Raw genomic sequence first — 22,930 nt, 5'->3', positions numbered from 1 at the left:
AAGCTGCAAGCTCGACTTGTTGGCTTTAAGAGGGGCAAGGTATGCGGTACTTCCTACATGCTCCATGGCGCTAGTAGACTGAGGCATTTCTTGGGAAGGTATGCGGAACTACCTACAACCCAACATGTCGGCCTTATACCTGAGCAAAGGCTAAGCTGATCTAGCCGAATGGACAGAAACTAGATTGGTATTACTGGTGAATTGGGGCCAGATCACTCGGCCGCGAAATATGACATAATCACGCATAGCATGCAGACGTCTAGAAGAGCGTGATTGCGTGCCGCCATTTTGTTTTTGACTATCGCGGGGCAGACAGCTTCAGCACAACACGTGTAACACAGAGTGCAGAGTGGATATGCATCTACAAAGGAGGCATTCCTTCCAAGTGCGAAATACAGGGCAGTGCCTGTAATAAACAGTGCAGTACACATATTATCCGCTCATATTACCACAAATAGCAACTTGCACTACCCCATCACCGCGCCTGTCACAGGCCCTGGGGGAAAATGGAAAGATCTGACTCTTTACGGGACTTAAGAGGGGACATTCAGACAGCCTATAAAGAAACCACTCAAAAAAGCTGACAAAACGCAGAAGTGTAAAAAATGCAAACATTCTTTAAGGAGGTCAGAGGTATCCTATTGCTCTGATTGTAAGGATAATGATCCCCCAATATTAAGCCCCCAAAACATCATAGAGGGAGCTAGCCCAGGGATGACAGGGGCTCACTTTATAGAGGATCCTCAACAGGCAACCACTCATACTCCCCTAGTGGCTCGTCCTCAGAACAACCTCAAATCCCACCTCAAATAGGAGATTTTCTGGAGTGGATCTGATACAGAGGAGGGCCCTTCATCCAATGTTGACCTATTTTCACTTCATGACTCAGAACCTTAAGTTTCTGATGTGGCGGACTCGGATGGACACAGTGACTCTGATACAGAGCAGACCACCTTTGCTAAACCAGATATCTCAAAATAATTGCTCAAAGAGATGATGGAGACAATAGATATCACCATTTCTACAGCTGACAGAGTTCTAGGTGTCCATAAGAAACGCACACAAGTTTTTCCCATGTTTAGTCCTATTACTCAAACTGTCAACTCAGAGTGGCTACAACCAGATTGTTGATTCATTTTAACTAAGCGTTTCTATGACACTTACCTAGTTCCTGAGGAATCAACGTAAACCACCCAGAGTGGACTCTGCCATTGCTAGGCTTTCCAGGCATACTACATTACCAACAGAGGAGGCATCCTTTAAAGATTCTATGTAAAAAAAGTCATCCTTAAAAAGAGCTTGCACTCTTACGACCAGCGGCAGCAGTAGCAGGCTTAGCTAGAACTGCAAAACACTGGGCACAAGAAATGGCCCGGCAACCGCCAGGGTCGGCCCAAGACCTTACAGCTGACATTAGCAGACTAAATACCGCCCTGTCCTTTATAGCAGATTCATCCTCAGAAATCATACGTCTCACAGCAAAGTCAACTCAGCAGTAGCAAGATGAGCACTCTGGTTACGCCACTGGTCAGGAGATACAGCTTCTAAAAACAAGCTATTAGGTTTGCGGTATACGGGTGGATCCCTGTTTGGTCCAGACCTCAAACAAATTATCACAGAGGTCACAGGTACAAAAAGCACTTTCCACCGGGTAAGAGGGGACGTACAGATCAACCAAACAGATTTTCTGTCCGACGTCCGTGGTCCACAACCAACCGGAGCACACTTTCGTACACCAAACTTCGTACCTCGAGTACCGACCAGAGTACCAGGCGCAATAGACAAGCGTAGCAGCAGTCAAATAAACACAGGAAACCTGCTACTACAAAACCTAACTCAGCATGACTGCCCTCATCGCCATTCCAGTCCCAAAGTAGGAGGGCAACTTTCAGAATTCCACTCCACTTGGGAAACCACTGTCACAGACAATTGGGTATTGCAAATTATTCAACAAGGCTACAGAATAAATTTCACAAAGCTTCCACCAAGATGATTTTACCTTCCTTCGTTCCACCACAAAAACAGCAGGCCCTTCAACAGGCAGGAACATCCCTGTGCCAAGCAGGGGTCATTGTTCCAGTGCCAGAGCAACATAAGTTAAAAGGGTTCTACTCCAATCTTTTCTTGTTGACAAAAAAAGAGGGCACGCTCCGTCCCGTTCTCAACTTAAAACAACTAAACGTGTTCATTCACAAAGTTAAAAATGGAGTCAGTCAGGTCAGCAATAGCTTTTATGGAACCAAATTGCTTTATGACTTCAATCAATCTACAAGATGCTTACCTCCATGTGCCAATACATCCAAGCTCACAAGCTTTCCTCCGATTTGCAATACAAGACCATAATTTTCAATTTGTAGTTCTCCCATTTGGACTCTGCACGGCACCACGACTGTTCACAAAAGTCCTAGCACCCACAGCAGCACATTTGAGAACTATGGGTATTCATGTACTACCATACCTCGACGACCTTCTTCTCAAGGCACCGTCACAAAGCCAAGCAAATGCAGATACAGCAATAACCTTACAAGTACTAACACATCATGGATGGTTAATAAACCACCGCAAAAGCTCCCTGATACCTACTCAACAGATCCGCTTCCTGGGACTGCTATTCGACTCCAGAGGACAGGTAGTATAACTGACAGGGGAAAAAGTCGACACCATAATCTCCAGTACAAAATGCTTCCTAGCCAAGACCACAGTATCAGCAGGGGATTGCCTGCAACTACTGGGATTCATGGTAGCAGCAATAGAAGCAATTCCCTATGCCAGATTTCACCTACTACCACTACAGCTCAATTTTCTTCAGAGTTGGAACAAAGACCATCAAGACCTGCAACAGAACATTCCAATCACACCACAGACCAGAGGCAGTCTATCATGGTGGTCAGTCAGAGCACATCTAGTCTCGGGCAGAAGCTGAGCACCACGAACCTGGGAGGTTGTAACAGATGCAAGCACCTTTGGGTGGGGAGCAGTGTATCTCAACCACACTCTGCAAGGCCGGTGGTCCCCACAAGAAGCTTGCCTACCCATCAATGTGCTAGAACATCGAGCCATAGTGTTAGGGTTTCAAGGCTGGTCCGACATCCTTCGAACCAGACCAATCAGAATTCAGTCAGACAACTCCACAGCGGTGGCTTATGTGAACAAGCAAGGAGGCACGCGCAGCATGATGGTCATGCAGGAGGTAATAAAGATCCTAACGTGTACCATCAATTTCAGCAGTCTACATCCCCGGAGTCCTAAATTGGGAGGCAGATTTCCTCAGCCGGCAGACAATCAATCAGGGCGAATGGGTCTGCATCCCGAGATGTTTGCCCAATTAACCACCAGATGGGGGACGCCAGACATAGACATGTTAGCATCCAGACACAACTTCAAAGTTCCATGCTATTGCTCCAGGACCAGAGACCCCAAAGCGACTTCCGTGGATGCCCTAGTAATCCCCTGGAACTTCAAAAAAGTTTATGCCTTTCCACCACTACCAACAGGGCCGTTCCTCCCATGAGGCAAGGTGAGCACCTTGCCTCAGACGGCAGTGAATGGGCAGTTACAAGGGGCGGCAAAAAGTCGAATTTCCGGCCTAAAAATCTGCCCATGCTCCGTTTAACGGCGTGGCTTTTGAGACCCAACAAGGGTTCTCTACAACAGTGATAGACGTACTACTGCAGGCAAGGAAAACATCCACATCCAAAGCTTACCACAAAGTATGGCGAACATTCCTCCAGTGGTGCTCCTCCAGACAGCTCATATGGGAGCGCAGTACCACACAAGTGGTAACTGATTTCCTTGCTACTGGATTCCAAAAAGGGTTGGCTCCCAGCACCCTCAAATCTCAAGTTTCCGTCTTATCTGTGCTATTCCATCAAAGATGGGCTGAACATCCCGATATTCAGCAGTTCCTACAAGGCATAATAAGACTTAAGGTGGCCATACACCGGCTGATAAAAGCTGCCGACAGACCAAGTCGGCAGCTTATTGGTCCGTGTATGGGGCCCCCTGACGGGCTTCCCCGATCGAGACAAAAAATCCCGTCGGCCGCATCTGTTCGTTGATGCGGTCCCCCCGTTTCCCATGCGTTAGGATCCGATCGGATCAGCCCGATATTGCCCACCTCAAGATGGGCATGTTGGAGAGAGATCCCGTTTGGCGACATCGCCAAACGAGCGGATCTCTCCGTGTATGGCCACCTTTAGACCACCTTTCCGGAATCCAACACCTTCTTGAAATTTAACACTAGTGTTATCAGTATTACAAAAGGCACCTTTTGAGCCCCTTCACTCATGTGACCTAAAATGGCTAACCCTAAAATTCACCTTCCTGATTGCTATCACTTCAGCCAAAAGAGTATAGGAGATAGAAGCACTGTCGCATAAAGAACCATGGCTTATTCTCCACAAAGATAAGGTAGTTTTATGCACAGTTTGGCCACAAAGTTTTACAAGCTGCAGTAGCAGAAGTTGACAAACCAGTAACATAATCAGCAGTTACCCACCCAAATTTTAAGGGACAGCTTTTGGACGTCCCCCATATGTTTGCACTGACACGAGGGCCAACTAGAGAAAAAGGGATTTATACTTAAGATAAATATTTTTCTAGTAGGCCCAAACGGTCAGTGCAAGTCCCACCCAGGCTGATTTTAGTATGGGTGAAAGGACTCTATATCTTTCTGCTATATACTATATTTCATACTTTTGTCTCTTGACCTTCCTTCCTACTTGCTGTCTCATAACCACCTTACCAAGCTTTATAACAGAACTGGAGAACAAAGGTGGTGCCAGCCTATATATCCTGAGGGAGGGATCAAGAGACCAATTCTTCTGCCCTGCCTCCAGAGGTGAACCTGGACATAACCTATATGTTTGCAATGAAAGTTCGGGCCTACTAGAAAAATATTTATCGTAAGTATAAATCCCTTTATTGGGCTGGAGGGAAGTTCAAATTTGCCCTCCAGATCATATTCGCTGCAGCTGTACCCGGAACTTAAAATTTAAGGGAAAAGCAGCACCACAAAATATGTAGCACTCATAAACGAGGATACTTGGATCTGCTGTCAGGCTCATCACACCAGCAGCATTTTTTCAAGTGTCAGACAGGTTTGGGGAGGCTTAGCCTCAATAAAAAAATTGCCCATGTCCTACTTCTACTTCACTACTGCCTCCTGTAATCCACCCAAACTGATTCTATAGCCAACCTTGCTTCCTTATTAGCTGCTTTAAAATATAATAAAATAATGGAAAAAAAATCCTGAGGTCAGTGAAGCTGTACATATGATTTGGGTTTGGGAGGCTTAGCCTTCATTAAAATCCACCTACGTGATTAGAAAAGGAGAGGGACTGTTCAAAGATATGTGTGTGTGTTGAAGTATGTTATACTAGGCTATTTCTATAGAACGTTTCAACTGTCCTTCATTTTTTCTTTTTTTATAGTTTAATTATTTACATGCTTCTTCGCACTTTTTCCAGTTTTCAAATGGGGGCCACTGACACCATCTAAAAACAAATGCTCTGTAAGGCTACATATTTATTGTTTATTTTTGTTATTGCTACTCTTTATTACTCATCTTTCTATCCATGCCCTCATTCAAATCAGTGGATGATTGCTAAGTTAATTTGGAACCTAGCAACCAGATTGCTAAACTTGCAAACTGGAGAGCTGCTGAATAAAAAGCTAACTGAAAAAACCCCACAAATAACATTAAATTAAAATCAACAGTAAATTGTCTCAGAATACCTCTACATCTATAATATAACATCATGAACAACCCTTTTAACAAGATAAATGGTCATGCTATCAATAGTAATGGTAAAAGGAGGAGAAGGGCCAGGTTTGGATTGGAAGACCATGAGCTCTGTTTTAGCCAGGTTGAGTCTGAGATGATGATGTTTTATTCAGGAGGAAATCACTAGGAGGTAGAGGTCTGAATGTGAGTGGTTAGCGAAGGAGTGTCTAAATATATCTGGATGTCATCTGCATATAAGTGATATTTAAAGGTATTCTAAAGGTAATCTGATTTTTATGATGTATTTTTTATTTCTAAATTACACTATTTACAACACTGCAAATAATTCACTCTACATACAATTTATTCCTGGACCAGCAAATGTAATTTTTTTTGTTGTAATCTTGGTGTGTAGACAGCAATCTCAAGTCATTTTGCCTGGTCATGTGCTTTCAGAAAGAGCCATCACTTTGGGATGGAACTACTTTCTGGCAGGCTGTTGTTTCTCCTACTCTGTATAACTGAATGTGACGCAGTGGGACCCGGATTTTACTATTGAGTGCTGGTCTTAGATCTACCAGGTAGCTGTTATCTTGTGTTAGGGAGCTGTTATGTAGTTACCTTCCAATTGTTCTGCTGATGAGATGCTGGGGGGGGGGGGGGGTTAGGGGGTATCACTCCAACTTACAGTACAGCAGTAAAGAGTGACTGAAGTTCATCAGAGCACAAGTCACATGACTTGGGTAGCTTGGGCAAATTTCAAAATAAAATATAAAAAAAATCTGTTTGCTCTTTTGAGAAATGGATTTCAGTGCAGAATTCTGTTGGAGCAGCATTATTAACTGATGCATTTTGGGAAAAAAACATTTTCCCATGACAGTATCCCTTTATTGTAAAATGAAGAAGTAAGAGAGAGACTACAGGGAGAACAGCAAAGGGCTAAGAACAGAACACTGAGGGCCGCAGACTAAGCTTGTGTTAATATACTATGTTTTAAGCAGGTTCTCACTCATGTATGCTGGTAGGCTTTTTGGCTCATTTTAGTTCACCCAAACTAAAAGTAGCAAAATCTTTAGCCATGCTGTGTACTGAAATACACATGCATCTGGAGACGGCTAATACATTTCAAAGCAATTATTTATTTAGCTCTATCAAAATCAATTTTTTTGTTGCTTTTATTGTCTGGTGAAACCAAATTTTGTAAAATCTACAATAACTATGAAACCCTTGTTGAATGTAAAATAACTATTTAATCAAATTTGTATATGATTGCGGCCCAGCTTGAAAACAATCGGTTCCCGAGGAAATGTCATAATAGTATAATAATAAGTCTATTTACTGTAATATCCAGGTGTCCCATATTCCAGTGTATAGCTCCAACTGGTTATCCAATTGGTATTGTAGTTATTTTATGTGTATTTTCTTTACTTTTACAAATCAAAAGTGTTTGTGTATCTCATGTGTGGCCCCAGACAATTTTTCTTTTTCCAATGTGGCCCAGGGAAGTCAAAAGTTTGGACACCCCTGATCTAGGAGTTTAAGAACTGACTGTACTCCGCAGAGTTCCTATACAAAAACCATCTAAGCCAGGTATCTCTAAAGCTGGAGTGCTGTTTCCCAGTGAATGTGGACAATTCCAAATTTAGCTAACTCATTAACTTTTTCTATCCATGCCTTAGGGGTCGGGGGAGCCGAGGATTTCCAAAGCCTAGGGATTAACAATTTTGCTGCATTAAGGAGATTTCGCTCCAATATATAGTCAGGGACCCTCTCTGTGTTTTCCATATCCCAAAACAGGAGAGTATGGGCTGGTGATACTGATAGATCTCTTCCTAGAACCTGGGAGCAAGCCTTCAAAATTACCGGCCAGTAGATTGTAAGGATAGGGCAGTCCCAGAATATATGAAGCAACGTACCCACACCAGCGTTGCACCTCCAGCAAATATTACTCGTAGTTGGGTAGATCTTATGTAACCTATCTGGGGTATAATACCATTTGCTTAAAATGTTACAATTAAGTTCCTGGACCTTACAGCATCTAGAGCTAAACATTAAACCGGGGATCCATTTTTGGAAAATATCTTCTGAGGTGTCTAGTCCCAAATCCCACTCCCAGGCCCGTATAAAGGGTAGCTGTTTTCTCTCACACTTAATACTCAGCATATCGTATTGTTAAGGAGATTACATGTTTAGGTGAATTTGCACTAGCACACAATTTTTCAAAGGGCGTAAGGGGTCATCCCAGTTTACTAGCGCCCCCTAGATACCCAAAGAAATGCTTAAACTCGCAGTATTGATAGTCTTGTAAATCTGCATTAGGCCTAGCCTGCCTTAGAAAATGCAGGTCGGCCAACTGTCCTAGTTCCAATGTATGGAGCATTTGTAAGTGACCATCCACCAACCAATCGCGGAAGGCATGGGGCTTGAGCACTGCGGGAAATGCAGGATTGTTTATTATTGGCTTCAGCGGCAATGGGCATTGCCTCACACCAGATCCCAGGTGGTCAGAGTACTTTTTAATAAAGGATGGGAATTATGGAGAATCCTCCGGAGGATCTTGTCTATCCAGGGTAAGTGGATCAAGTGTGTAGCCGTAGATTGTTGCTCAATCTCCACCCAGTCCTTGCTATCCAGATGGTGCGACCAGTCAATTATGCGAGCAAGTGTCGCCGCCTTTAGGTATCTAGTACAGTCCAGAAGAGCCAGACCCCCTTCCACCCTTCTCCTGTGTAAAATGGCAGCTTTAATTCGTGGTGAGAGGTCTTTCCAAATAAATTTGGTTTACTGGATTGGAAGGATTTAAGCCATGTAGTGGGGTACAGTAGGGGCACGCACTGGAACAGGTAGAGGAGCCGTGGCATTATGTTCATCTTGACCACATTAACTCTTCCTATCCAGGACAGAGGTTGTGTGGTCCAGTTCCGTAGATCTCTAATAATATTAGCATGCAGTATAATTGGTGTCTATCCACTCATCGTAATCCTTAGTAATGGTTATTCCCAGATAGGTGATATGTCGATTTGCCCAGCTATATGGGATAGTTGTTCGAAAGGTCTTGGATCGTGTTGGGGTGGAGAGAGACATTCGGTGCTTTAGATTTAGAAAAATTAATTTTAAAGTTGCTTAACTTACCAAATACCTCGAAAAGGTTGTTGAGGTTTGGGATACAGATTAGAGGTTTGGTCAGAAAAAAGAGAAGATCCTCAGCGTAGGCTGCGACTTTGTACTTCCAGCATATTTATCTCAGTTAGGTACTCATCGAGGAAAGGCTTGAGTACCTGTACTAAAAGGTTTTGATCATAGCAAATGCTTTGTGAAGAGGGGAATAGGCAAGGAATAACATATCATATCTCACATTTCAAAGCTAAATATGATTGAAATAGAGCTATACAAAAAAGCAACCATTAGCAGAAAAGAAGAATACTGTTGTTTATGTGTCACTCATTCTTATATACAGTATATTCTTATATAATACACAAGAGACATGAATATCCTGTAAATTATATCCTTATAAATGGTGCATACTGATGTCATCATTTGTAATTGGAGCTTAGTGATATCATTTCTGTCATATGACTCACTAAAACTTGTGTATTATAATAAATAAAGTACCCCCTGTTGCAAAATATAAGGATATTAGAAGTCACCTTGGTGTTCTATGACCTGTATAAAAACACTCAACCTTCTTTTTTATATGGTCATGGAATTCCTCTGTAACTTATAATATCTGTAATAATATCTTATAATATTTGTAATTTATTCACTATACTGTATATATGGGTTGTCAATTAATGTTCCATCCAGGAACTAGAATATGTATGTTCCCCCCAGGTTTGTGTGGGTTTACACTGGTTAATCCAGTTTTCTTAGACATTCCAAAAACATACATGCAGGTTAACTGCCTATAGAGAGAGAGAGAGAGAGACAGTGAGTACGTGTGTGGTTGTTGATGAAAAATCTCTACACATCATATATAAATCCGAAAGGACATCGCCAATTTACTAACAAGCGTAGAGGACAATTCGCTAGTGAAAGAAACCACGCTAGCGCCGTTTCTTGCTCTTTTACCAGGCGCATTTTTCGCTCAGGCAAACAATCGACCTGGCGAACTAATAAGATGATGCTACATCCTCCTCAATGTTATGTCAGTGACATCATATCCTGTTTGCTGAAAGGTTAGAAGAAACTATAAAAAAACAAACTCTGGCGTGGGGTTGTATTTAAAAGTTGTGACTTTTAAATGTTTGTTTTAACATTTTTTTAACCATTTGAGGGGCATGCCACATTTGTTTTAGGATCACTTTTTCCTTTCTTTTGCTTCCTTGAAAAATTTTAATAATAAGCGGCCACTTTCGAGCAATTTCCGTAACATCACTAATAAAGACATATATTCGACCTATATGTACTCACCCTATTCAAACTGACCTAAGCATAATTGTGTTAACGAAGTTTCCCTAGGCAGAAATAAACGTTAGCTGCCACATACAACGAAAGCTAAACAGGTGCTGCTATCGAAGACCTCCCACACCCTAGTAAAAACCTTGCACTTCCATGGCAGAAAAACGATCCTTATGCATTGGGTGGGCAAAAAAAGACTCAAAATAAAAAAGTGGAGAAGATTAATAAACACAGTACTCCCTTTGTACAAACTCACACACTAAAAAAGGGGAAACCTAGCTAAATACAAAAAAGTATGGGGACCATGGTTGAAATGCTTGTGCTGATGAAGACAAAAAGGAACACCAAGAGCCCCAATAGTGTAATATGTTTTTACAAGGAGTAATAATAGAGTAAACAAGTTAATACTCACAAACCAGGGTTACCGATAGGCAACCACTGTATAGGCAGGTGGGGAGATTATCCTGACCCCACTCAGGAATAAAACGTCGCTCTCTGTAGAAGAAGAAAACGGGGATGATACCCCTCCACTCGGGGTGGACTCGATATAGTAGTAAGACAAAACAGAGGCGCCAAAAGGATAAAATTAGCTAAAAGCACTTAGAAACCCAATGGGTAATTCAGAGGAGGTAGTAGTGAACTTACCTCCTCCAAGCAGACACCAACGAAAGTGGTAATTTTCAATAATAGTTTATTCACAAAACAGTATTGCAACGCGTTTCGCAGGCCTTTCCTGCTTCATCAGGCAATGTGGAACGGGAGCAAAAACAACAGTGTCTTTGTATAAACACGCCAGGCGCCTGATGAATTTACACTAGCAAAACTTTGGCAGCATTCGGCTGCCAAGACTCAATTTCGTATTTTCGTAAATTGACGTAGTGGTAGTGAATTTGCACCTAGCGAATTGGCATAAAGCCTTTGCAGTTGAAAAGTCGCCCTTTAGTGAATTTGCCCCCTGCGTCTTCATTACATAACACATACGTGCTGTTTTTTTTACTCACAAATCATTAGGTTTTATCCAAAATCTGTTAAAGTGTTCCTGACTGCTGCTGTCCATACTATATTAGTCAAATGCCATTATATTTTCCACCATAAAACCTAATCTTTTAATTAACTTTTTAGTATGTTAGAGATTGACCTATCTATAGCAATGCTTCAATTGGTCTTAGTTTGCTAATTAATTGTTTTGTATCACATTCTGTCAATGGGCCTGGTAACCTCTGTGAGGCTACACATTTACTGATTACGTTACTATTCATTTTACCTTTCTATAGAGTCCCCTTCTTATTTATTATCCATTCTAATTTCCAAACTACTGCCTTCAGTGGCACAATAGCAACCAAAATGGAGAGCTGCAGAACAAAACGTTAAATAGCAACAAACCACAATCAATAAAATATGAAGACCAATTGTAAATAGTTTTACATTTAAGTTTTACAAAAAGCCAAATGCTTTATACATAATGTTTTGATGTTTGATCTGTCCATTTTGGATTTTAAAACTGCCTAAGGATGTTTATCTTTTTAACGGTGTATCATCAGTTTCTCAGCATTTCTTTTCATTATTTATTTTGGGTTTTTTTATGGATGGGGTACATGTATCACAAATGTAACATAAGGCCAACATTACATAAGTATTTTCCAAGTTATTGATTTGTTTAAGGGTGATGGACTTACTGGGAACCCAGCTGAAATGCCTCCACGATTAATTGTTTTTTTTTGTCCTGTGAGTTTGGATTTCCATTTTTATGAATATTCTGTCAATTGACTGCACCCAGGCCCTGGGGAAGTGTTAGTGCCTGCATAACTGGTTCCTGACTAAAAATTACACAAAGCTAAATTTGAAAGCTAAATAAACATTTAATATATATTTTTTATTTGATACCAATCTCTCTATATTTACCCTTTTTATATGCCCTCAGTACAATATTTTTAACCAGTAGGATTAAAATGGCTCCCTAAACACCCACCACCCATCTTACTGAAAAAGTAATTTATAGTTTACTATGGTATCCTCAGTGAGCCCCATGGAGGGGGGGGGGTGTACACCAATGCAGTGGCAGCCCCAGCCAGTATTTGGCCACTTGAAGAGTCTGATTAACAGTTTTCCTCAATAGTCCCATGAGAGGGTACTTAGTATTATGTAGACCACTGAGTTTGAAAATAGCTGTGGTAAGGGTATTTTCAGTGAAATAATGGGGAACGTTTATCCAGTACAATTTGTTTGAAAATCAGTACTGGGCCTAGAAGAGGGTGCAGACAAATGCTTATCCAGCAATCCTCCAGGAACCTGAAATAAGGCTAGGCAGACAGAAGAGGTAATTACCTAACTCCCCAGCTCTGTGCTCTAGGCACGTGCCTCTTCTGCGGCCTACCATTCTGGTTCTGTTTGCCATACATATAACAAAATACATAATGAGAGTGCAGTACTGTATATGGGATATTATATGAGTGTCTCACATAATCAACAAGAAAATAATTGCATCCTTGAATGGAAACTTAATTCCTACACTTGTCAGTTGTATTCAAGTAATAAAATGCATTTCACTTTTTAAAACTATCATGTTTACTAATTACACCCAATACAGGAACATATAAATAATATATAGAATTGGTATAATTGGTAGTACAATATAAGCAGAACTACTAAATAGATTTCTAGGTAACTGGACCTGGAGTTGGAATGTGGTAACTATGGGCTAGTTTTAATTACGGGTGGAAAAATGACAGAGGTGACATTCTCTGTCTTTGCTCTTCATTTGAATTAATCTAAATGAATAAGAATAATTCATCTGGTTGACATTTACACCGATTAGTATATTAGTCGCCCACGTTAAAAATTACCTACCCTAGAAATGCCTTGTAGTACACTAACCTATTTGCAATTGCCACAAGCAAATTATACTACTCGCAGTGATTTGGCATTTCACGGGAAAAAGCCTGCTCTCACACAAACTGCAAGGTTAGTGAATGGCAAGGCATTTTTGGGGAGAATTGTCACCCATAGTAGCAAGTGACAAATCAGTCCATGTGTCTCTAGTTCTGCAAACACATGCAACAATAAAAATATCTTAATTTGCTTTACTAACGCACACTTGTTACACCCTAGTAATACTTAGACCCAGAAGGTGCGGTGTTCACTGCTGCTAGCATAGAGTGTGTTTCACCAGTGTGGTGTCAGTGTTTACCAACGCTCAGCAACAATAGGAAGCAGTGGTACCAAAAGGAAAGAGAAATTTATATTCCAAGCCTACTGTAAGCAAGAGAGTTCAGGGCAGGCAGTAGACATTGGACCCATGAAACTGGTAGTGGCTAGGGCCACTTCAGAAAAACAATACAGGCATTAGACCTGTAAAATCTTATGACAACTTGGGCACTTTAAAAAAAAGCCTTAAAGTTTTGGCGCCGAAAATGTGTAGGTGCGTTCATGCATGTGCCAGATTACATGGGTGGGCAGAAATAATGATGTGTGTCTGTGCCAAAGTATGCAATTTATGCTGAGAACGTGAAAGTGCAAAAACACGCAAGTGTCAGCATGCCAGCACACAAGGAGAGCTCTCCTTATACCAATCATCCTGTAGTTTTCTAAATTATGCATTACAGGGAGTCCATGAGTTACATACACCCAACTTACATACAACTCACACTTACAAACGGGGGCTATTACAGTAACATACTTTGGTTTGCTTTGGTTCTATTAGCATTTAGCTTTAATAAACCACCTGCCCCAATCCCCCCTGTGTTGTCTACTGCAGAGCACAGAAAGGTAAAAATAAATATGCACAGAAAGGTAAAATTAATACTACGTTAAGACAGACATCTGTCTTGTTGCATTTAATAAGTAAATGTATATGTTTCAACTTACATACAAATTCAACTTAACAACAAACTTACATACCCTATCTCGTACGTTACCCAGGGAATGTCTATATTTATAGAAAAAAAGCCTTTTCTTTTGCTTTGAATCCGTAGTCATGAATATACATTTTCTAAAAGCATGCAACAGCAAAATCTTGGTAAACAGCAACTCAAAAGGCATGCAACAGAAAAATCTTGGTAAGTAGCAACTCAAAAAATATTGTACTCCGCATCTATGTGTCAATCAGATGGCATTGGGAAAGCCATATGCCAGGCAGATGGTGTTTATTAACCTAAATCCCATTGCCAGTGGGAGAAGGACTGCAGGTAATAAATACATTGTCCTTCAAAACATATTTGCATATCCCTTGCATAAATTTCCCCTTTACCTTACTTGCCCTTTTTTTCTCTCTCTATTTTCTTGTTCCTTTTACTACAAGTGTTTAAAGTAAGATTGTCCATTGACACTTGATATATCCGTTATTTAGATACGATATCTTTGGCAACAGCAATCATATGTCGTAAATAAAAACCCCTTAAAAAACTTTTGACCTATTAGAATCCTCAAATCTTACAGAGCAATGGGGAAAAACGTAGCTACACTAAAGTTGACCTTTAGAGAATACACACACACACACACTTGTACGAGAAGCGACACTCACTGGATCATTTTAGATGCAAACAGAATGTGTTTATTCCACTCAATGTTTCGATCCCTCACAGGGATTGTCTGTAATCTCCAGACGAAGATCCCTGTGAGGGATCGAAACGTTGAGTGGAATAAACACATTCTGTTTGCATCTAAAATGATCCAGTGAGTGTCGTTTCTCGTACAAATATTGGTTTTCCCTAGCTGGCACCTAGAGTGCACCTTTGGAACTAAAAAGTGTTGTGTGCAAAGTGTGCAAATTGCAGGTGTGCCTGATGTAATTGCTTCCCACATAGTACAGGGTCCTGGGTACATATATAGATAGGTTGGCATAAGTATGTGTATATATGTGCACTGGAGTTTGTTTGGAAGGGTAGAACTCAATAAAAATATTTTGCATAAAACAGCTCATACATAAAACCTTGCTTCAGGGGCGTAACTATAGAGGAAGCAGACCCTGCGGCTGCAGGGTGGCCCAGGAGGTATAGGGGCCCCATGAGGCCCTAATTCATATACAATTTCAAGAAATATTGGAGAAACAAGTCAACCTCTAAACATTTTGGGGGCCTGAAAAATAATTTGCTGTGGGGCCCAGTAATATCTAGTTACGCCACTGCCTTGCTTCCTCTAAATCAGGGGTCCCCAACCTTTTTTACCCGTGAGCCACATTCAAATGTAAAAAGAGTTGGGGAGCAACACAAGCATAAAAAAGTCCCTTGGGGTGCAAAATAAGGGCTGTGATTGGCTATTTGGTATCCCCTATGTGGACTGGCAGCCTACAGGAGTCTCTACTTGGCACTATACTCAGTTTTTATGCAACCAAAACTTGCTTTCAAGCATGGAATTCAAAAATAAGCACCTGCTTTAAGGACCCTGAGAGCAACATCCAAAGGGTTGGAGAGCAACATGTTGCTCGCGAGCTACTGGTTGGGGACCACTGCTCTAAATAAACCATTTTCATAAAAATATACTTTTCTAGCAGTATGTATCAATGGGCAATCCTAAATAGAAAATTGCCATTTTAAGTACTAAGGGCAGCCCCTTGGGATAATTTGATTCACAGTGCACACAAGCACCAAAGGGAACACATGTATGTTAGATCACATGAGCCAATTGCTAGACAAAGTTTTGTCTTTGCTCCCACACTTCCTGTTATGGAATATGAAAGGACACTGCAGTCTTCTGCACTTAAACTTTTTTGTTCTCTAAAACCACTTCCCTGGATTTGCAAATATTGATAAGAAATGAAATGCTATGCTATAGGTGTAATTCTAAACATAGCTGGCACACAGCTAATAGAGTGATTCAGAAAAATGGAAAGCGTTAAAGCATTAAAGTGTGGCTTCATACCATGATATATGACTTATATGACAGACAAACTGCATTTTCTGCATGATGATTTGCTACAACCCCTAAGCTTAGCTTCTAAAGAGCTGTTCAAATCCACTCAGCATGTGACTGTCGCAAACACTCCTAACAAAATCCTAGTGATTGCTAATGTGGTGCCGCTATTCAAAAAGGGATCATTTTATCAGCCTCAAAACTACAAGCAGTAAGTCTGACATCAGTGTTAGGAAAGCTTTGATGATAGAAAATTGTGCAGAACTATAGGTTCTATTCAGGATGCTGCCACTTTTCAGAGTTATTTGACTAAACTGGAAAACTGGGCAGAAAACTGGAAAATGAGGTTCAATGTTGATAAATGCAAGGTTATGCACTTTTGCAAAATAATATAAATGCAAGTTATACACTAAATGGTAGTATGTTGGGAGTTTCCTTAAAGGAAAACTATACCCCCCAAACAACGTAGGTCTCTATTAAAAGAGTAAAACAGCTCATGTGTAAAACCCTGCTTCATGTAAATGAACCATTATCATAATAATATACTTTTTTAGTAGTATGTGCCATTGGGTAATCATAAATAGAAAATTGCCATTTTAAAAAATAAGGACTTCCCCCTGAGATCGTAAGATTCACTGTGCACACATACAAACCACATGTTAGGTCACATGAGCCAATTAACAGACAGAGTTCTGCCTTTTGCTTCCTCACTTCTTCCTGTTACAGTTAGTGTTGTAGTATTTCTGGTCAGGTGATCTCTGAGGCAGCACAGACAGAGTCACGAAATGGTGGTTCAAGGCAAGAGATGTAAAAGGGCAATATTTATGTAAATATATATTCCAGTTTGGTAAGATTCTTTAATATGTCATTCAATTTGATATAAACTATCTGTTGCTTAAGTATTCATTTTGGGGGTATAGTTTTCCTTTAACTGAGAAGGATCTAGGGGTTTTTGTAGATAACAATTTTTTGCATAAGAGAGGGCATAAAACCAATGCATGAAAACATAATTTTGTCTCTTTATAGGTCCCTGGTAAGGCCTCCTCACTTGGAGTATTTAGTGCAGTTTTGGACTCCAGTCCTTAAGAGGGATATAGTAAATGAGCTGTTGAGAGTGCAGAGACATGCAACCAAACTGTTTAGGGGGATGGAAGACTTAAATTATGAAGGTTGTTTTGTCTGGAAAAAAAGACGCTTGAGAGGGGACATGATTATATTTTACAAGTATATTAGAGGACATTATATAGTGAATAAAGTACCCCCTCTTGTAAAATATAAGGATATTATTAGTTACCGAGGAGTTTCATGACCATATAAAAACACGAGGCCGAAGGCCGAGTGTTTTTATACAGGTCATGGAACTCCGAGGTAACTTCTAATATCCTCATATTTTGCAACTGGGGGTACTTTATTTATTATAATACACAAATTTTAGTGAGTCATGTGACAGAAATGACATCAGAACTCACCGTTTATAACTGATGACATCAGAAATCACCGTTTATAAGGATATAATTTACAGGATATTCATGGCTTTTGTGTATTATAGACAAATATAAAGAAAAAGAAGGGGGAATGATCAATGCCCATTTCCTGGTCCCCTGTCTCAGATGTAATCCAGTATCTATGCAAGTGCATGTATTTACAAAAATATTAGTTCTTTGTTATTATTATTCTCCATTCTTAGTAGGGAGTCCATATCACTGATTCCTGTGAATCCAAGCTGAGCCAAAGGGACTTGCCCCGGTTTCAAAGGCGCCCACAATTTACTACAAATATATATCCAAGATATATGTCCCAAGGCTCAATTTATAGTTAAAAAATATAATTTTTATGGCAGTTTACATTTAAAATGGTACATACTGACCCCGCATGGTCCACCTTACACTTTCATACCATCCAGTACTTAGTCATAGGTGTCTCTGTCAGTAGCATATATTTAAACCCAGGAAATCCCACCCATTTTTGTTAAAAAACAATCAGAGATACATAGGGATTAACCCAACTTCCTTTACATCTCAATATATTATGTCTATACAGGGTCCTAGTGCTATTTCTTTTATATTAAAATGAGTCATAACAAATGTAGTAGCAGTAATATAAGACATAGTGTATTCTCCGTTTAAACATGTAACGATCTATAAGAAACAAATAAATATCTAAAAGATTTTGCACAAAAAATATACTGTAGTAGATATATAATAAAAAGCCGTCACTAGTCTATCAAATCTCATCCGTATATTCTAGGATAAACTTCTACTCGTGCATCCCACATACTGTTTGCAAACTGTTTTTGCACTTCAGACGTGATCAAATAGATCACAAATGGGGTGTTACAATAAGGGGCAGATTTATCAAGGGTCGAATTTCGAAGTGCAAAAAACGTCTAAATTTCGACCATCGAATAGGCTAGTCCAACATTCGAAGTCGAATTCAAGGATTTTTAAGATCATACGATCGTACGTTGATCGTACTTCGAATCGAACGATTGTACGATTTCACTTCGACTTCTCAAAACTTAGCCAAATACTGGCTATAGGTTCCAGGAGGTCCCCATATGCTAACATAGCAATTCGGCAGGTTTATGATGTTGAAGTTTTTTAAAGAGACAGTACTTCGATTATTTAATGATCGAATAGTCGAAGCATTTTCACTTCGAATCGAAGTCGGCCTATTCGATGGTCGAAGTACCCAAAAATCACTTTGAAATTCGAAGTTTTTCAATTCGAATATTCACTTCGACCCTTAGTAAATGTGCCCCTTAATGTATCCTTTAATGTCATATTCTCTACCCGTAACTGATGATTTAAAGTTCTTAAAGACTTTCATATGTTTGCAAGTAATACATTTGTGGCTACCACATGTTGCAAATAGTATGTGGGGTGCACAAGTAAAAGGCTCAAGGAAAGAGCTAGGGAACACGAGTCAGATAAAAAAAAAACCCCGGCTAGCGGAGAAGAGTAACATCAAGAGACACTTTACAGAATGTAGTGGGGGGGATATAACCTTTTTTCCGATCCATGTAATAGAAAGGGTAAGATTAGGAGTGAAAGGAGGGGATCACTTAAGCCACCATACCATGTCAAGGTAAACCCCTTATGGTGGTCCCTTACTATTTACCTCTGGTCATAGTCTTCAAAGGCTGGCACCTCCCTGCATGGTAGCAATTCTTGGTCTCTTATAAGTGTCTCTTGCCCTGGGCATTGGTTTCAGACAAAGGGCTCCTCCACCATTAGCTGTTAAGAGAGAGATGCAGTGCAGCGGAGCTCTCCAGCACCATCTTCTGCCGTTTGCATTCTCTTCTGGTCTTATCGCCGATTCCTGACTAGGCCCAACCATACATGCTGCCGCAGGCTTTGTGTCGGCAAAGAGACCTGAAATAATGCAAACGGGCAGAAGATGGTGCTGGGGAGCTCCGCTGCATTGCATTTTAGGGTCAGGTTTTTTTTCAGGGCACCTTTTTGACTAATGCACAGTGTGGGAAGGGAGAGGGACGATGGCAGGCAGTTAAGGGGGGGTTTTCACCCACCCTTCATCAGGATAAACACACAGTGCACACCATAACCTTATAAAGCCCATTAGGCTGTGAGTAATTATACCACAAGATGTTATATAATCACTTATACCATTGTAGTCCGGGTGCATTACTTTCTGCACTGTAATATTTAGTTTAACTGATGTTTAACTGATGCTTGACACGGACATTCTTGAATTGATTTATTGAGAAGAAAATCCTTACTTTTTCGTGACACTACTAAATGGACCCCCATATGAGGGTGGGACAGGACTGAGTACCAAGCCTCAATTTGGATCCATACAGGAACTTGGGAACATGTGGTTGGTGGGTATGGCCTAATGGGCTTTATAAGGTTATGGTGTGCACTGTGTGTTTATCCTGATGAAGGGTGGGTGAAAACCCCCCCGAAACGTTGATTTTTTGGTGGTGAAAAATAAATGGGGAAGCTCCCCACCTGCAACAAATTGGTGTTGTGCTGCTCTCTTCCATACAACTGTGATTACTATGATTGACGTGTGCCGACCGTCTAGAGAGTTTTTGCACCATCTAGCAGGAATTGTCATAGGAAAGGCGAGGGAAGTGCGGAAATTTACACATTTGGAGGCAGTTAAGGGGGGCTTTTGTTATGTGGGGGGTTTAGTTCTTCCTTAAGTGCTGGGCTGGAGACGTGATGTGGATAAATATTTGATATTGAGAAGAGAATCTATGGCCATGTGTCATCGTGCAAATACCCACTTCTGTAGCTCAAATCCATTACCATATACTATAATTCTGTAATGTAGGCTTTGCTTTTTTACTTTACCAGCCAGGGTCAGTACCATATGGTATCTTGTGGCAGAATTAATACAGATCATAAAATAATTGGAAATAAATATCACCAGTAGCTAGGGGGTGTTTGTGCTGTGTGGGGTTAGGATTGTGAAATCAAAGATTGGTAGCAGGTTATTTATTATGATGTTTGTCTCTTCTGCTGGACTCACTCTGCTGCTATGGCACTTCTGTACTCCAGATGATTCACCTTGAAATGGAAGTTCTAGAAGAATCTGATGAATCAGTTGTTTTTGTTTCAAAACACGATAACTTACAGGAAATTATGGAAAACACATTAAACTGAACACAGGTCAGTTGCAGACAAAGCAACTCCCACGTGAACCCATAGAAACAAAGGGATGTGACTTGCATTATTATCAAATGACCCAGCAAAGTCACAGCTTGTACAAACTTCATGCAACTCTTTCAGTCGGAGTGCATGGTACAATATGTAAGAAAGCTTGCAATTTGATTAGTTGAAAATGAATAGGGTCACTGCCAGGCCCAGACTGGCAATAAAAATCCGAAGTTGCGTCCAGGGCACCGAACGCTGGCGAAGTTGTGCTAGAATTGGCTAATTTGCATACGGCGGGAAGTTAAAGTTGAATGGACGTATATGTTGCAGCAAATACATTACACTACACAAGCCCGGGAAACCTTAATGAAATAAAAGAGTTGTTATATTGCCCTACACATGAGCCCAGTGTATAGTTTATGTGCCATATGTTAGGAAATGTAGGGGGTAAGCTGGAACCCCAGAAAAATTTTTTGATCTTTTGCAGCCTATTACCCTGAAAAATTAAAAGTCGCCAGCGTTTTTTGGGAAAAATTTTCAATTTTTTTTGAGGAACTCCTATCTACTCTATTGCACTTTGCCTGGTCTGAGCTGGTGAAGGCAAGAGGTAACGTTCAGTAAAATCCGCATCTTAGTGAATTTGCGTAGTTACGTCCCTTCACCAGAGCGCAACTTCGCCAGGTGTAAGCGAGCGAATTACCGATAGAGTCTATTGCCTTCGCTAGCGAAGTTACTCCTGCGCCCGTTAGTAAATCGGCAAAGTAACGAAATGACGTCACGTTTGTCACTTCACCCTTTAATAAATCTGCCCCCATATTTGAAATCCCAGGGCCTATTTTGTATCCCAGTCCAGACCTGGTCGCTGCAGTACAATCAGCATTTCAATAACATAGAAAATGTAGACATGCAGGAGGACTGACTGCTTGAATGTTTAAGGGCTCTTACACACGGCCGTTCCGACCTGCGATCCCCTGCGTTCCGTTTTTTGGCGTTCAGCCGCAGGGGAGCGCAGGAATAGACGCAAGTCATTATTTGAAATGGGCCTGTACTCACTAAGGCGCGTGTAGGCGCTGAACGCAGGAAAAATGCAGCATGTTGCGTCTGAACTTGCATTCGGCGCCTACACGCGCCTGAGTGAGTACAGGCCCATTTCAAATAATGACTTGCGTCTATTCCTGCGCTCCCCTGCGGCTGAACGCCAAAAAACGGAACGCAGGGGAGCGCAGGTCGGAACGGCCGTGTGTAAGAGCCCTTAGAAATTGAGAAAGAGAATGTGCACTGGTGGCAATCAGCAAGTTTTAATCACAGTAGGTAACACATTCACAACCAGATATTGCCCTTTTAATTTAATAGCAAATACTTTAACTATGGCACACACTTAGGGCAAGAGATGGGAAATGCTGTGGAATGTTGCTTTCTGAGCTCTACCCTACTGCCATTCCATGAGAAATGAAACATGCAAAAAAAACTACCCCCCCCATATCACTTATTAAAAGGGGTCTTCAACAAGTGCATGGCATACACAGTGTTTTGACTGCTGTGGTCCTCTCAGAGAGAACGGTATAGGCTGAAACTCCCTTGCCTACCTGGAATGGTAAATTGGTTGTTTTTTCATGAAAATCTGTTGGGTTAGTATATACGCTCCTCAGAAGGCACTTATCACCCTGAAATGGTTTCCCCCACCAGTAGTGCAGGCTAATAGAGGAACTGGAAGAAGCTATTTTATTTTTCAATGCCCCCTCCATTGCTAGGCTGCCTACACCGGGAGTGAGATCCCAGCGTGAGCAGCCATCGGGGCATCCATCCATGTGCATGCTTGTGCCCCAACATGGCCATCTGCACCGGGCAATTTAAGAAAAAAAAACTGTTTCCCCTAACTGGAGTATATGCGCCATTAGCCTATACGATTTGTAAAGTATATTGTATAATTAACTGTTTGATACCAGAATGCAACAAAAGGACAGATTGCAATGTTTATTAATAACATTTATGTATTACAGATTAGTGTGACCTTCCTTAACTTTAAGAATAAAGGCAACAAATACATTTCATAGAAAGCACTTGTGCCTGTTTATCTTAGGTGCACTGAGCTATCTGGCTCACTACTGACCTCTTGTGTCATCTTGACAGTACATGCCATTTCAAACCTTAGGGGGAAATGTAATAAAAGTATCAAAAAGAAAAAAATCCACACAATTAAGAATACAAAGTCACCTTTCACAAGGTAATATTTTACATTAATCTGTTATTGCATTGCAATTTTTTTGTGCATTTACTGTCTTTTATTACATTCCTGATGTCTAAAGCAGAGCATAATCATTAGTTATTTTATAGCCTC

Source organism: Xenopus laevis, chromosome 8L (genome assembly GCF_017654675.1).
Source record: "Xenopus laevis strain J_2021 chromosome 8L, Xenopus_laevis_v10.1, whole genome shotgun sequence".
NCBI classification, from domain to species: domain Eukaryota; kingdom Metazoa; phylum Chordata; class Amphibia; order Anura; family Pipidae; genus Xenopus; species Xenopus laevis.
This window is presented reverse-complemented; position numbering follows the sequence as displayed.